This window comes from Miniopterus natalensis, chromosome 13, assembly GCF_054644295.1.
Source record: "Miniopterus natalensis isolate mMinNat1 chromosome 13, mMinNat1.hap1, whole genome shotgun sequence".
NCBI classification, from domain to species: Eukaryota; Metazoa; Chordata; class Mammalia; order Chiroptera; family Miniopteridae; genus Miniopterus; species Miniopterus natalensis.
Genome location: NC_142093.1, coordinates 31,117,012 through 31,131,473, shown reverse-complemented (window position 1 = coordinate 31,131,473; position 14,462 = coordinate 31,117,012). Strand labels below are relative to the sequence as shown.

The window sequence follows — 14,462 nt, the reverse complement described above, 5'->3', positions numbered from 1 at the left end:
TCTTATTGTATTTCCAGTACTCAATACCTTATTTTTATTATAGTCACCATGCTGTACATTAGGTACTATGTTTTTTATTGCTTATCAGGAATCAGAAAACAAAATTTATTTTAACTCTTCTCTCACACCCTTTGTCTTTTTAATAATTTTATCAGGAACATGGTTATATGTTGATCCCATGAGCTGGTATTTCTTTTACTTAAAAAAGAGGAGGGCATAGTTTTCTAGTCCTAACTTGCCTCCTACCTCACGCTTAGCATAATAGAAATACATTTTTACCTAATTTATACAGAGAAAAATGTATTTTTATTGTGGTAATATGTCTGTGTAAATAATAGCCAAATGGATTAATATTTCCTCAAACTGCACATTTGTTGAATAATACCAGGTACGTCTAAGGCGCTGCCTTCCACTTATAGATGAAATCAGTAATCTATCTCAATGCAGTCAAATTTATGCCTCTATCTTCTCTTTCCTTTTAAATGCATGCTGTTTGTTTTACAAAGCCTTAGTACCCATGCTTCCTTGTGTTCACATTTTTTGCTCATAAGAATGGTTCCAGTATTTTATAGTACATGGATGTGTTCAACTTATCAGCAAATACTTTTAAAACTGCTTGACCTTTTCACTTTACATTCTCTTTTCTCCCTTCCTGCCAACCTATATGTAGGAATAACATTAGTCTTCAGATAAACATACAGATCAGATGCATTACAACCTCGAAGATTTTGTGTCTCAACAAAGTGTGATTCCATTTAAATCACTGAGGCATGGTACTCCAACTTGTGCCAGTCATCATCGTTTCACTTCCTGCTTTACTGGAAAGAACTTGCTAATTTGTAATATTTGTAGTATTTCTATCTATATCTGCCAAATAAGATTCATTAATATTGCTTTCACATTTTTTGTGGCTTTGTATACAAAAGGATGGGACAGGGAGACCAATGTAAATCAGCTGACCAACTGATTTAACTAAATTTCGATTTGTATTTACTCCTTAAAATTCAATTGCTCAAGTTGATGTTTTTCTCAATAAAATTTATTTATGTAAGTAGAAAAAGTCATAGGTTTGATCCCGGCAGAAATTAGGACTTGTGGATTTCTATTATACAATTTTAAATAGCAACAGAAAGGTTAAAAACCAAAACTACCCAGTTATTCATTCATGTACAGCAGCGATTTTCAATCGTTGTGCCACAAGAATTTTTAAAACATGCAATACCTGACTATTTAGTCAGGGGTACTGACCTCTTTTCCCTTATATTGTCAAATAAAAAAAAAAAAATGATAACAGCCAACACAACAATAGCTGTTCAGTGTGAATGAATCAAAATTATACTTTTTTTGTCAGATTGGCAAAAAATATATTTTTGTGTGTGCATCAGAATTTTAGTAATTAGCATATGTGTACCCTGAAATGAAAAAGGTTGGAAATCACTGATGTATAGGTTTATTTTAATCTCACTGTTTACATAACATATTTGTATAATGATAAATAATTTGGGTCCTCATTGGGCTTCATTGACTCTCAAAACTTTGATTTATCTGACTGTGCTTTTTAAAAATCTTCTCAACATACTCTAAAAAAAGACTATAAATATAAGTATCCACCTTTCTTCTCCAGATTTTTTAAAATTCATTTTCTCAATCTACCAATCTATTAATCTCGATCAATTTCCGTTAGTTCAGTCTAATGCACCAGTGGCCCTTTGAGAAACTAGTCTTCAAAAGAAGACTACCCCATGCGTTCTACTATCATTGTCTTTCTTCATTTACACATCTGGTCTGCTCTCCCCTTCCATCCTTTGATTTTTTGACAGGCTATGCATTATGGTAGTAATCGGGTCCATCTATGATATGTCCATCTACAACCAGGGAGCTAAGACACCCAAGGATGTCCTCCGAAGATTCATGTGGAAATGCAGGCTGTGACTCTCCCCTGCCAGAGGACGGGACTCAGCTTTCCCTGACCCAGCGCGTCTAAGAGGGGCTTTGGGGTGCCCGGGCAGCGGGCAGCAGGGGGGCAGGCTATATTCCCCGCATTCGGACAACCTCATTCTTTCAAACGGCTCCCACAATGCTTGCAGATGCCTGCGTCGGAAAGAATTTCCAGACACTTTTGCAGATTTCACATTCCCTCCAAGCCCCACACCCCGTTCTGCACATGTGGCATTTCCCCAAAAGCATGACACGCTGAAGCACAGAGCGTAGGCAAAACCTCAAGTTTCCCTATTGCCCCAAACCCCTGACCTTCTAGACGGTGCTGAAACCCTGCCGCAATCAACCTCTACAGCCTGCTTATCCCGCCGATCGGTCCCCGCTTACACATTTGAAAAAGTCCAGGGAAGTTTGTCCTCTTTTGAAATCTCAGCTTCCCGGGTCATGAAACTGTCCTTCTCCTGATTGTAGGCAGATTTGTGTTTCACTCAATTCCATATCCAGCCATCTACTTCGTAGTTAGGCACACCATGAGGCATAATACCTTGAATGTATTTATTGCGCTGTTTTCTTTCTTGCCCTCCCACAAGAGGATATATAGAAGAGAACTGTTGTCATTACTTATTTTTATTCCTCCTGCCTACATCCAAAGAATTTCCCAACTAGTCAAGTTGAAGCACACACGTCCTTGCAGAATTGCCACACATTCCCCTCTATCCAGCCACTTCCCCCTCCGTTCCAGAGACCAGTGCACCGACGCTGACACATGGACGTTCTCCTTGTGAGAATTAGCCTATCACATTCATTTACATCCACTTAATTGCTGCTGCTATTGTTTAGTCCGTTAACCTCCAGCTAGGGTGCAATTCACGGGAACGCTGGGGAAGCACAACCGTTTGATTAGTTCTGCAAAGCAGATTAAAATCTTCTGGCTAATTGGAGACTGTCCATACTACTGCTTTCTTTCCTGCTCTAGGTTGAGCAAATGTCATGTCTGCCAGGGAGGCCTCTTAGTTGGGCTATGCAAGGTCTGACTGGGCCCAGTAGCATTTTCTGAGCATGTTGGTGTACAGGACACTGCGCTGGGCATTCTGCCAGCAATTATCACCAATCTGGTCTCCGCCTGCAACCTGTAACTAGTCTTTTGGTTGGCAGCTTGCCTTCTTCCTTTTCAGGAAGGAGCACACGGACTCTGGAGAAACTCCAACTTGGTATGTGGCTAAATCATTAGTATCCCAAATGCGTAGGAATTTCATTTTGAAACATAAGCACTAAGAAAAACCCTTATGAAACAGTTTTCTAGTTTGGGGAAAAAATGGGAATTAAGAATGTGACAGTCTCGTTTGACTCAAAGCATAATGCCATGTTTGACATCGCTCATTTATTTAGAACCTATCACTGATGGGATGGCAAGCACGCTTTGGCAACGATGTCCCAAAGCTTTCCTTGGCAACATGTCATCACCATGCATACATTAAGCTGAGGTGTTTTAAGATGTTTAATTGAATTTTATCTAAAGAATATGGGAAGCTTCCATATCCACTACAGGAATTCTAAGAAAATGCAGTAGGTCAAATTTCTTCATTTAATCTAAACTGCCTGTCCCAATGTGGTTTCAGTCAACATCTCTAGCACATTTTCTGAATGTATCCTAACATCCATCCACTAAAAACTGGTGACCCTTCCGCAAATGCATTATATTTTTAATGGTTTGGTGTCTCTTATATTGCTGTTCTGGCTACCTGGGGTTTGTTACAAGAATTATGGACACATGTAGGAAGACGTGCTTATGTTGACCTGAGAAGCCATCATAAGAAATGATCTAAAAAACATACCAGGCGCTTTATATCAATTATATCACCTAATCATCCCAACAGACATGTCAGGATGGTCCCCTTATACCTGCTTTCTGATGGACTGAAGCTCTGAAAGGTTGAGTGACCTGTGTGAGGTGATACAGTATGTAACAAAACACTGACTTGAAATCCAGTTCTTTATGATTCCAAACCTAGTTCTTCCCTCCTGCCTCGGCAAGGTGTTCCTAAGAAGAGAGAAATCTTGAGCTGCAGCTTGAAGAAGGTATAAGTCAAGGTATTAAATAAGGAAGACAACATTTCCAGAGAGGAGCCCCCCCGTCTTACCAGATGTGGGTGGTGGGTATAACATCACTGAGAGGCTGATAGAGGCTGAGGAAGAAGGGTGACAGACATTGTTAAGACCATGTGACATCTTAAACTGGCCCCCATGCACTAGCTGGAGAATCCCAAACAGCTTGTGGAGACAATGAGGGAGACACTGAGACTGACTAGGGATCCAGGAGGCCTAGGACTTAAAGACCATGCTGCTGACTTTCTCCTCCAAAGATGCCAAACAGGAAAGCATTTCATTACATTGTCTGTGAAGGCTGCAGAGGTGGTAATTACACAGTAGCTCATAAAGTAGACACCTTAGGACAAAATAATTTGGCTGACTCATCAGCGTTGTGTCCTTCTCACCTCTGTTTTTTCTTTCCATTGCACCAAAAAGGAGATGAGTCAGAGAGAGAAGAAAATACCTATTTGGGATAAAGTCACAAAGGATTACCTCTAACATTTGAAGGGCCTGGTGGAAGAATATCAAGGGAGGCTCACATACCATATGTCAAAATATCATTACATATCAAGTTAGCAAACTTCCGATTAAAATAAATTCTATTCTATTAACTTGATTAATATACTGTCTTAATAACCTAGATGTCTAGGTGTCAATTTAGAATCTATGGGCTCCCTGGAGTTCTATGCTAGAATTGGCAGAAGAGGAAAAGTCTTACTCCAGCCCGTCTCACCTCCTGTTCTCCCCATTCTTGCACTCTGCGAGTTCTCACGTGTGTGAGCATTCAGTCTGCACCCAGTTCTCAGGGGTGCAGAGGATATTGGTAAGGTCCAGCCCTAAAAGGACAGACCAAAGGAAAGACCTGCACAGACCCTGGAAGTGGTTTGGGAACATTACACAGGAATTTGGGGGTCTAGTAAATCCAGAGTATGTCCTAGGTGAGGGCAGGTTTCAGAATCTAGTTGGGAAAGTCCCTTGTTACCTTGGACGTCTGACCTCTTAAGGAGAACCAAAAAGTACCCGAGAAGGAACAAAATGGGCCTGGCAAAACACAGGGCTCAAGACAATGGTGACTTTGGCCTACATCTAAAAAATGTATTGCACATAGTAGTATAAAAAATGCCTTCTTACAACCCAAGTATCCTATTTTGGCACCAAAGTTCCTCTTAGGTCTTCAATAGGCACATAGCATTGCACAGCCTTACATGAATCTTTCATATCAGAGTGCATGCCAGCCCTACATGAGGCAAAGTCAAGTTTTCAATGAGTCCTTAAAAAGTAGTTGCAATTTTTAAAGCTAATCTTTAAATTTTCAAGTAGCTAAAGGCCTTTTAAACTCTCATGCAGTCTACATTGTCTACACCTGCCAGCTCGTACATGAAGATTCAAATTGCCATTAAATAAAGTCAAAATTTTGAGATTCAGTTTAATTTCTCCATTGCCAACACACATGGACACACTCACGCAGAGTTTAACTGCCTATTCAATACTGTACTAATTAAAAGTAGCATTCACCAGCAATTTGAGCCTAGGAAGCTGGTCCTCTGCCTTAGCCTACTTATCTGGCTGTGGGGTTGGCTCAATTAGAAAACTCTCAGTCCATTCAAACTGGAGATCTTCCTTCTGCAAACTCACTGCAGCCTTAGGCTCCATATCACATCTACCCTCCTTTAGCCCCAGTGGATGAGTCTCTTGGAGAGGATCATTTCTGTTAACCAAACTTTAACTTCTTTTTCCAGATCCTTAAAATGATTTGACTGAATTTCTTGAAGCTTTTGTTTGTAAAGGTTGTATAATGTCAATTCTCTAGGGATGGGACTTGGAAAAGGGAATGAAACCCAGAGCCTTTATTCTGAGTGTGTGAGGAAACACTTTTATCACTAAATATTTCATACAATGGTATTATAGCCATTTACCATGTTCGTTTTATCCAGAGACTGGACACAATTTCTTCTTGTTCTGAGAACTGCTCCTAAAATTATACCAATAATAATCAATAGCATCTATCTAGAGCCTAACATTGTGCTAATGTTCCACACATTGTGTTTGGTATTTTTCATGAGTTTGTTTCTACACCTATACTGACCTTATAAAATGGTGATGGTTGTTTTTTCTCATTATTATTATTATTGTTCCTGTTGTTGTGATTATTGGTATTAGTATTATAAAGATGAGGAAACTGAGGCTTGGAGAAGCTAAGTGACTTGTCCAAAGTCACGGGGCTAATAAATTGCACAGCCCTGAGCCAAAAGCAGACATGATGACACACTTCAGAGGCCTTCTGCATCATGACACAAATACCCAGTGGCATTTGTAAAGCAAATTTTAGGAGACATAAAGAGGAGACAAATATTCTCCTGCCTCTTAAGTTCTTAACTTGTAGGAAATTTAAAGAAGGAGGCCATAACAAGGTGGAGTAACAAGGACTATATTTTCCCTCCCACCTAAAACAAATTAAAAAAAATTATAAATATATATACATATATATACTACTTATATGTATATATATATACTATAAATGTATATGCTATATGTGTGCATATATACATACTATATATGTGTGTGTATATGTATATACTATATATGTGAGTATACACACACACACAGTTTTCAAGACATTGGATATTAAGAAACTAAAGTGAGTGATATCTGAGAGATGGGAATCAAATGAGATGAGCCCTAAGATTGCCTACTTTATTCCCTTAAGAGTATTCTTAGGCTACCATGTAAAAGGCAAACCACTCTACGCATAGATATTTACTCAATAAAAATAAAAATAAAAATGTATGTCCAAACAAAAATAAAAATGTATGCCTTGCTCCTGATGTTTCTAGCAACAGCTACATAGCTCAGAACTGGGAACAATGCACATGTGCAAATAAGATGTGGTATATCTATGCAATGGACTAGCACTTGGCAGTGAAAAGGAATAACTTGATATTTGCAACAAATAGATACATCTTAAAATAATTATACTGAGTAAAAGGAACCAGATGAAAAAGAGAACATGCTATATCATTTCAATTTGTATAAACGTCGAGAAAACGCAAATGAATCTAAAGTGACAGAAAGCAGATCAGTGGTTGCCTAAGCACAGGAAAGAAGGGTGACAAAGAGACACAAGGAAACTTTGGGGGTGATGGATATGTTCATTATCTTGACTATGGTGATGGTTTTATAGGTGCATATATGTGTCAAAACTTATCAAAATTTACACTTCAAATATGTGCAGTTTGTGGTATGTCAAGTATGCCTCAATAAAGCTGTTTTTTACAAAACCAGAACAGTTTAAAATAACCAGATGAAAGGTTTCTATCTTGTTTGTGCTTTCGTTTTAGTTTCTTATCATAGAATACTGCTTCATCAGAGCAGATGTATAATTTATCTTGCTCATTTTGGATCTCCAGTGCCTAAAATTAGGAGTTCCCATTACTTATTTTGAGTGACAAACTACCCCAAAATGCAGTGGCATAAAATGACCATATGTCATCTTCATGGATTCTGTGCATCAGGAATTAGGGCAGAGTGGGGATGGCTTTTCTCTACTCCATAATGTTTGGGGTCCCAACCAAACTGCTGGTGACCCAAAGCACGGGGGCTCCCTTTAATGACCGGAAAGTACCTTTATGTGGTAGCTCCAGCCTGGAGGGTCCAGGTCAGCCAGACTCCTTATATATCAGTTCTGGGCCTTTAAGTTCTGACTCCCAAGATGGAAAGCCAAGAAGAAACTGTGTCACCTTCTTGTGACCTAGTTCCAGGAGACACAAGGGTCACATCCACAACATTATTTTTAGCTGAAGCAATTACAAAGATTTGCCCAGGTTTAAGGCGAGACAACATAAACCCCACTTTTCAGTGGGGGAATTCTCAGCCTATTTGTCAACATTTTAAGGAAAGCATGTGGGTTGTAATATATATTAGTTGGTTTAGACACCTTAGAAAAAATCAGTCTGCTACACAGTGTTTATGTCATGTAAATGAATATATGAACAGGAGTCAGTCGTTTCAACTTGATTTGCAGTTTTACGTGTTACATAAAATTAATTTCAGGCATTCATTCATCCCACAGACAGTTAGAATGCATCTTTTTATACAGTATAGATTCAAGGAAAAATACTATAGCCTACACCTTGGATGAAAAACTTACATTTCAATATGGTAAACATATGAGAAAAGAAAAAAATATCGATAATGCAACTTGCCATAGAAGGTTGATATCTCAGGGAAGGTGTTTAGTGCTGTCCAGGTGTTGAGGGCAGAGACTAATATCAGCTGAAGAAATCAGTAAATGCTGCATGGATGTGAGCTGCTAGGACTAAGACTTGCATGATCAGTAAGATTTCTATGGCAGGTGCTAGGAGGCAGATGCTGAAAATAAGGAAATAAGCAGAAAAGTTTGATTCAAGGAATTGTCCAAACCTAGCACATTATCTGAAACTACAAAAACCAGGTTGCAGCGATAGATTCTACACCCCACTTCCAAGATGTCCCAATTTATTAAATGCCTTCCCCCCAACCCCATGAGAAATTTTTACGAGTAATCTGATGTTGGAACCACTCACATTTAGGGCTTAGGCAGGTGACAGTAAAGATATCCATAATAAAAGGTTGGGACCAAAGCACAGAGGACGTGGAATATGCCTCAATTGGTCTTCCATAGGATCTGATGATTAAATGCCACTTGTATTAATTAATTTATCACAACACTACGCTTTCCAGCTAAACCCTGCACAATGGTGACAAACCAGATTACGAATCAGTAAATGATAAACAACAGCATGATTACTTGATGATGCAAAGACAAGCTCACAGTATACCTTTAAATTGTAATATTTTAAATATGGAATTTTAAAGTCAGGAGAAAATGTAGCAGCCTTTAAGTAATTTACCTGTGGTCACAGGCCCATTTATTTCTTCCCTAAAAGTATGTGTGACATTGCTGGTAGACACCCTTGGATTCTATGTGAAGCAGACCATGAGAGCTGGTTTCACAAGAATAGTTTTATTAGATAAATATTTTGTGATTTGGGACGGAAGGTGCCTTCTACACATAAGATGTTCTACCTATCATATTGCTGTCGTATCATTTATAAAGCAAGGATTCTTCGTATAACGTTTATGTACTAGGTGATTTGGGCAGTTCTATGGTTTTCTTTGGTACATGATTTATTGTAGACAAATTGACATTTGTCCAGCCAGACAGTACTGCATGAAATCCGTGTTCGTTTGCGGAAAGTGAAAGCTGTGTGAGAAATGCAATCACCATTGGCCAGTTTTGAATAGCTAAGCCTGTTCTTTGCCAACATTTCTAATCTCTAATTAGGATTGTAGGCAATACTTTTTACCCCCTCTCTCTCTCTACTCCCATCCCTCTCTCTCTCTCAATGGCATCTGTGGGTCTTTTTTGATAACGAATACACCAAGGGGACTCAGAGTTAAGTCCTAGCCTCAGAACTAGAAACATTTCCATCAAAGATGGTTTGTTAATAATAAAGTAAGGAAGAAAAAAAGCTATTTGCTTCTTTTGTAGCTCTGACCCTCTCTTGGTCCTGCCAGGCCTGTCTGAGCATCAGCAGAGTTCAGTGGTAATTAAAGCAACAGTGTTGTGAAAAAAGTGTGAATTACTTTTACAGGCAGACTTGGATGCTGCTAGCGACTGACACAGCACAGCGGGGGGCTCTGCTGGATATTAAAGAGTGATGGTCGTCCCTGTGTTGTAAGGTGGCTTTTCAGCACAATACAAAATTATGACTTTTCACAAGTTGATATCTCTGGAACCATTCGAGTTATCAGCTTAAAATTTAGATTTTTTTTTCTTCCTTTGGCAAGGTTATGGGACAAAACTATGTCACATTTCATGAGAGGTGGTATGGCCGTTGTAATGATGAAGAGCTAAAGTCTATTTTCTTTCTTTTCTTCCTTTGGATTTTTAACTCTATTATGGAATTATATCAGCCTTGAAGATCACTGAAAAGAGAGAGGAAAAAGCTATAAAGGATCATACGTCCAACCTTTGCTTGGCAAGTTATTTCAATGTCAACTACCTCGGCTCTCTGTTTCTGTCATTTTTAAAAAAGAAAGCAGCACAGCCCAGCACTCTGTTGACAATGCCAAGGAATGCCAACTCTGCACTCTCAACTTGGATATAAATACCCACATGGATGGTGAGCTCCCTCCACCAGGCCCGGCCAGGGAAGGCTCTGATCTCCCTCTTTATCGCGGCAAATCTTGTTGAGCCGACTCCCACACAGGTATGATATAATGTGGATTCTGCTCCTTAGCCAGTTAGGAGGAAAAATGTCTAGCCAAATCCAATAAACCACTTTCTGCAGATGTGAAGCAGGAGAATAAACTAGCTCCACGGGCTGTGAATCACTTTTCACTGTATAAACTAACGGGCACCGTCGCTCCTCCTGACCCAGGCGCCTCGAGCACGCGTGGACTTCTGTGCAACGGCACCGCCGCGGGGCCGGGCAGCCCGTCTTGGCGTCGCGCGGGATAAAAGGCCGCCGAGAGGCAGTGGGGACCATGTGGCCAATGGGAGCCTGGGGTCATGATGTATTTCTGATGTAAATGAGAAAAAACATACTGGGCAGTATGCGTGTGTTCTTCATTGGTTATCACCTTCTTCCTTAAGTAAAGTTGATAAGGGAAATTCCTGCTCTTGCTGTATTTTCAGTCACCTGCCCCATCCGAAGCAGTGGGTCACTTTGGGTGTCAATGACACAGCAGAGCAGGAAACAGTATATTCGGGTAGATAACAGAACAGATGTTGGAGCCCCAATGTCCTCACTTACAGACGGTGCGACCCCAATTTCCTTATGTGTAAAAAGGGTGTAATCACCATTCCCACCTTACTTTAAAAATTAAGTAGATTAAGATATAAAAATTGTTTGGCAAAATGTCATAGGCCTGGCCTACGGAAAGCAATTGATAAAAGCTGTTACTGTCGTCACCATCATCATCATCAACAGCAAACTCGGTGCTGACCCGAGGAATGCAGGTGAATCTGGGAATTCCCTCTGCTTTTAGATATACTGGTCCTGTCAGATTTGCCGAGCAGTGGGGGTAATGTTTTGAAAGTCGTGCAAGGTTACAGAATGATATTTAGGGCTGACGCTGTGGCATGCCAGACAATGGACTGCTCACACAGACAACAATGATGTAAACAGAATAACTGGGGTGCTCCAAACGACCTTCTTTCACCCCACTAGTGCAAAGTTTAATTAGTATGTAAATAGCATACTCATTTACAATTGACATAATGCCACTGCTTTTCATGCCAAGCTGTCAAGGCCCATGAAACTGCAAAATTCCTGACACTAAACATTTGTTGTAAACTGATCTTTCCAAAAGTAACGTAACTGAAGGATTGAAAAGGTGGGAAAGGTAATAATTACTTTTTCGAAAAAAGCCACTTCTCCTTTCTTTCTTTCAGAGAAAAGGGTCCAAACTGCTTTTGGGGACAGATACACCCCATTATATTGGACTGCCGGTAAATTCTGTAAAAGAGAAAAAAATACATATGAACCACCAACCCCAGAGTGATGAAAAGCAAAACGGGTGAGGAAAAAAATACCCTCAATTGACACAGCTATTTTCATCACATCAAATCAGCCATCTGTTCTTGACATAGTTTATTATCATTAGGAAGATTTTCTCAATTCAGACATGGTGATGAGGAAAGATGAAGAATTAACCAGATAAATAGCCAATTTGGAAAATTCAGGCTGAGACCCTTTTCCTCAATTTCCATCCCATCTTTTCTCCCTGCTCCATCATCACACTCCGATTATTCCAAGAAAAGCTTCAATGACATGATTAGACATGTTTATGGTATTGTTGGTTTTCTCCCATCTGTACAGGAATAACAAACTAACCACCCTAGGTATCACACGACACAGAGGTGATCGACATTGCACAAAAAATAATAATAATTTTCCATTGTTAAAAATCACTGTGTAAACTTAGAATGGCAGGTGGCTACAGTTAAGGGTGAAGGAATTTAAATACTTTGAATTGCAGTATAAAAATGCTGATGTTTTCCTCCCGGAATTTATTCATTAGAAATCCATCAATTTACCTTGGGATAAGAGTGTTTAGAGAAGAACACTTTCTATGAAATAATCACAGAGAAATTCCAACAGCTCTGTGTGGGGTAATCTGTAAGTATAAGTAAATGTGGGAAACTAATAATACAAAGAAAATACTTAAGTCGTCTATTTAATATTGACTTCATAAAGTGAAGTTAGAAATTCACAAAAGTTAAGCTCATAAATTTAGGGAAAAATAGCCCAGAATGCTTGACAAATATCAACACAATTACTTTAAAAAAATTAGTCAAGCTGCTTATTTTATCTACAGAATGTCAAAAAAACAAGTGTGACTGATTCTCCTTCAAATAGTTCACAAAATCATGATGTTAGATTTTTAACTATCTAATACACACATTTTGGATTATAATTAATATCATATCTCTTTGACTGACATTTAAAAAATATTAAGGACAGTAACTATTGAAATTAAACCATGCAAATGCCTTCACAAAGTTACTTCCATCCTGACACCCGGGTTATTCTGTGTGAATACATCCTTTCTTCCATAACATTCCCATGATCTTATTTTTATCTTGTACACCTCAGTATCTGACTCGTTACTCATTGCCCTAAAAAATTACAACTCTTCACTCTCCATAATCTACCAGTCATCGCTGTTGCTAGACTTTGTTAACACATTCTTTTCTCGATTTCGTCTATGCCATGCAATCTTGTTCGTGCTCGTAACACTTAGATTGCTCTTGGTTTTCTTTGTTCCTCAAAGTTAAATGTAGACACTCATCAATTAAAGAAATGACCGCTAAGAACCTACTGTGAGCCAGGTGCCCCGTCAAGTGCTGAAGATACAGTAGTGGGCCAACCAGACACCGCCCTTGCCCTTATGGAACTTAGGTTTCTAGACCAGAGGTCAGCAAACTTAAAGCCCTTGGGCCAAATGTAGCCAGCCACCTGTTTTTTTTGTAATAATTTTTATTGAAACACAGCCAGGAAAATTCATTTACATATTATCTATGGCTGCTTTTGCTCTACAATGGATTAGTTAAGTAGTTGCCACAGAGGCCTTTGGCCCACAAAGCTTAAAATATTTACTCTCTGGCCCTTTAGAGAAAATGTTGGCTGACCCTGGTAGACTCCAGATCCATCTTCAACTGTTCCAGCTCTGTATTTTTCTCTCTTAGAGAGAGCAGTTTTGCTCTCTTGTAACTTTAATTACTTCTACAGAAATGACTCTATAGCCTCTCTCTATAGTCATGCCCTCTATTTTGAACGTCAGTCTCCTATTTCTAAACACCTGCTTAGCATCCCTGACCACTACCCAGCAAATAAACCACCATTATTTCAAGATAGCTAAGACTGAGTTCATCTTTTCCCTAAGCCAGCTGTTTACTACCATCAACCTCCCAATCACTAAGACTTGAAAATGTGGAATTTCGCACTTGCTCCAACAACCAAGTAGCAAAAAATAATAAAAAACAAATTTACGTATTCTTTATACTTATCAATGAATTGCTTCCATTGTCACCACCTAGGCCTAGACCCCAAAACCTCATACTTAGAATAAGGTAATCATTGAGCAATCTGTCAGTCAGTTTCCTTAATGCATCATTTTTTCATACATCATCACAGTCCTCACTGCTAAAAGCAGTGATTGTCAACTTGTGGCTGAGACTCTCCTCAGATGCTGCAAAGTGACTTCAAGGGGCTCACATATCCCACTGAACACACTAAGAATTGTCAATGCTGAGTCTCCCAAGTAGAGGAACCACTATCTTTATTTTTCAAATGTGCATAGATGTTCTTCTAATAACCAAAACACAAATTTGCTTATTAAAATTACAATTTCATCTTAACTTTCTCATTTTCTCAAGCCATTGATTCTAAAAGTACCATTACTTTTTCCCTGTATTTTATAACAAAAAGGTCCTCACTGGCCACATGCCTACTCTATCCTCAGGGAAGGTCTATTATGGATTCACAATGGAACTATGGGATCCTAAGACCTCAGCTTTTGGAGGGGAAAATGAAAGTGTAAAAATGTGTAAATGCATTTCTCTCCTTTCTTTGCCTTCTTTTTTTCCTTGGATGAAAACTGGACTTGGAGGACTTTGTTGGGGTATAGAAGGGCCTTGGGAAAAGAGAAGGCTGCTCACGCCTAACTCAGTTTTAGACTTAAAAGGAAAGGAATGCAAGGGCCCTGGATGTTTCTACACTGTCTCCTCTGAGCAGAGAGGGTGAGCAGATCAAGATTCTGGACAGAAGCTTTCATAAATGTTGTGCATTTGGCAGCTTTGTCTTCTCCATCCTATTTCCTAGAAACCTAAAAAAGATGGTAGAAAAGTGAACATGAATAGAAATGCAAAACAGGGGCAGGGGCCC

At 39.2% G+C, this 14,462-nt stretch overlaps 1 long non-coding RNA gene across 1 annotated transcript in view; it reads right to left on the bottom strand.

The window, feature by feature from the left end:
• Window positions 1–3,845: 3,845 nt before the first annotated feature.
• LOC107528691 (uncharacterized) overlaps window positions 3,846–14,462 on the bottom strand; it is a 31,153-nt gene continuing 20,536 nt past the window's right edge. Inside the window, exons 3-7 of the long non-coding RNA XR_015715523.1 lie at window positions 11,430–11,531; window positions 7,652–8,397; window positions 5,946–6,001; window positions 4,763–4,865; window positions 3,846–4,124 (exon numbers count right to left, since the gene is read on the bottom strand). This is a non-coding gene — a long non-coding RNA (uncharacterized LOC107528691). The remainder of the gene's footprint in view (window positions 4,125–4,762; window positions 4,866–5,945; window positions 6,002–7,651; window positions 8,398–11,429; window positions 11,532–14,462) is intronic.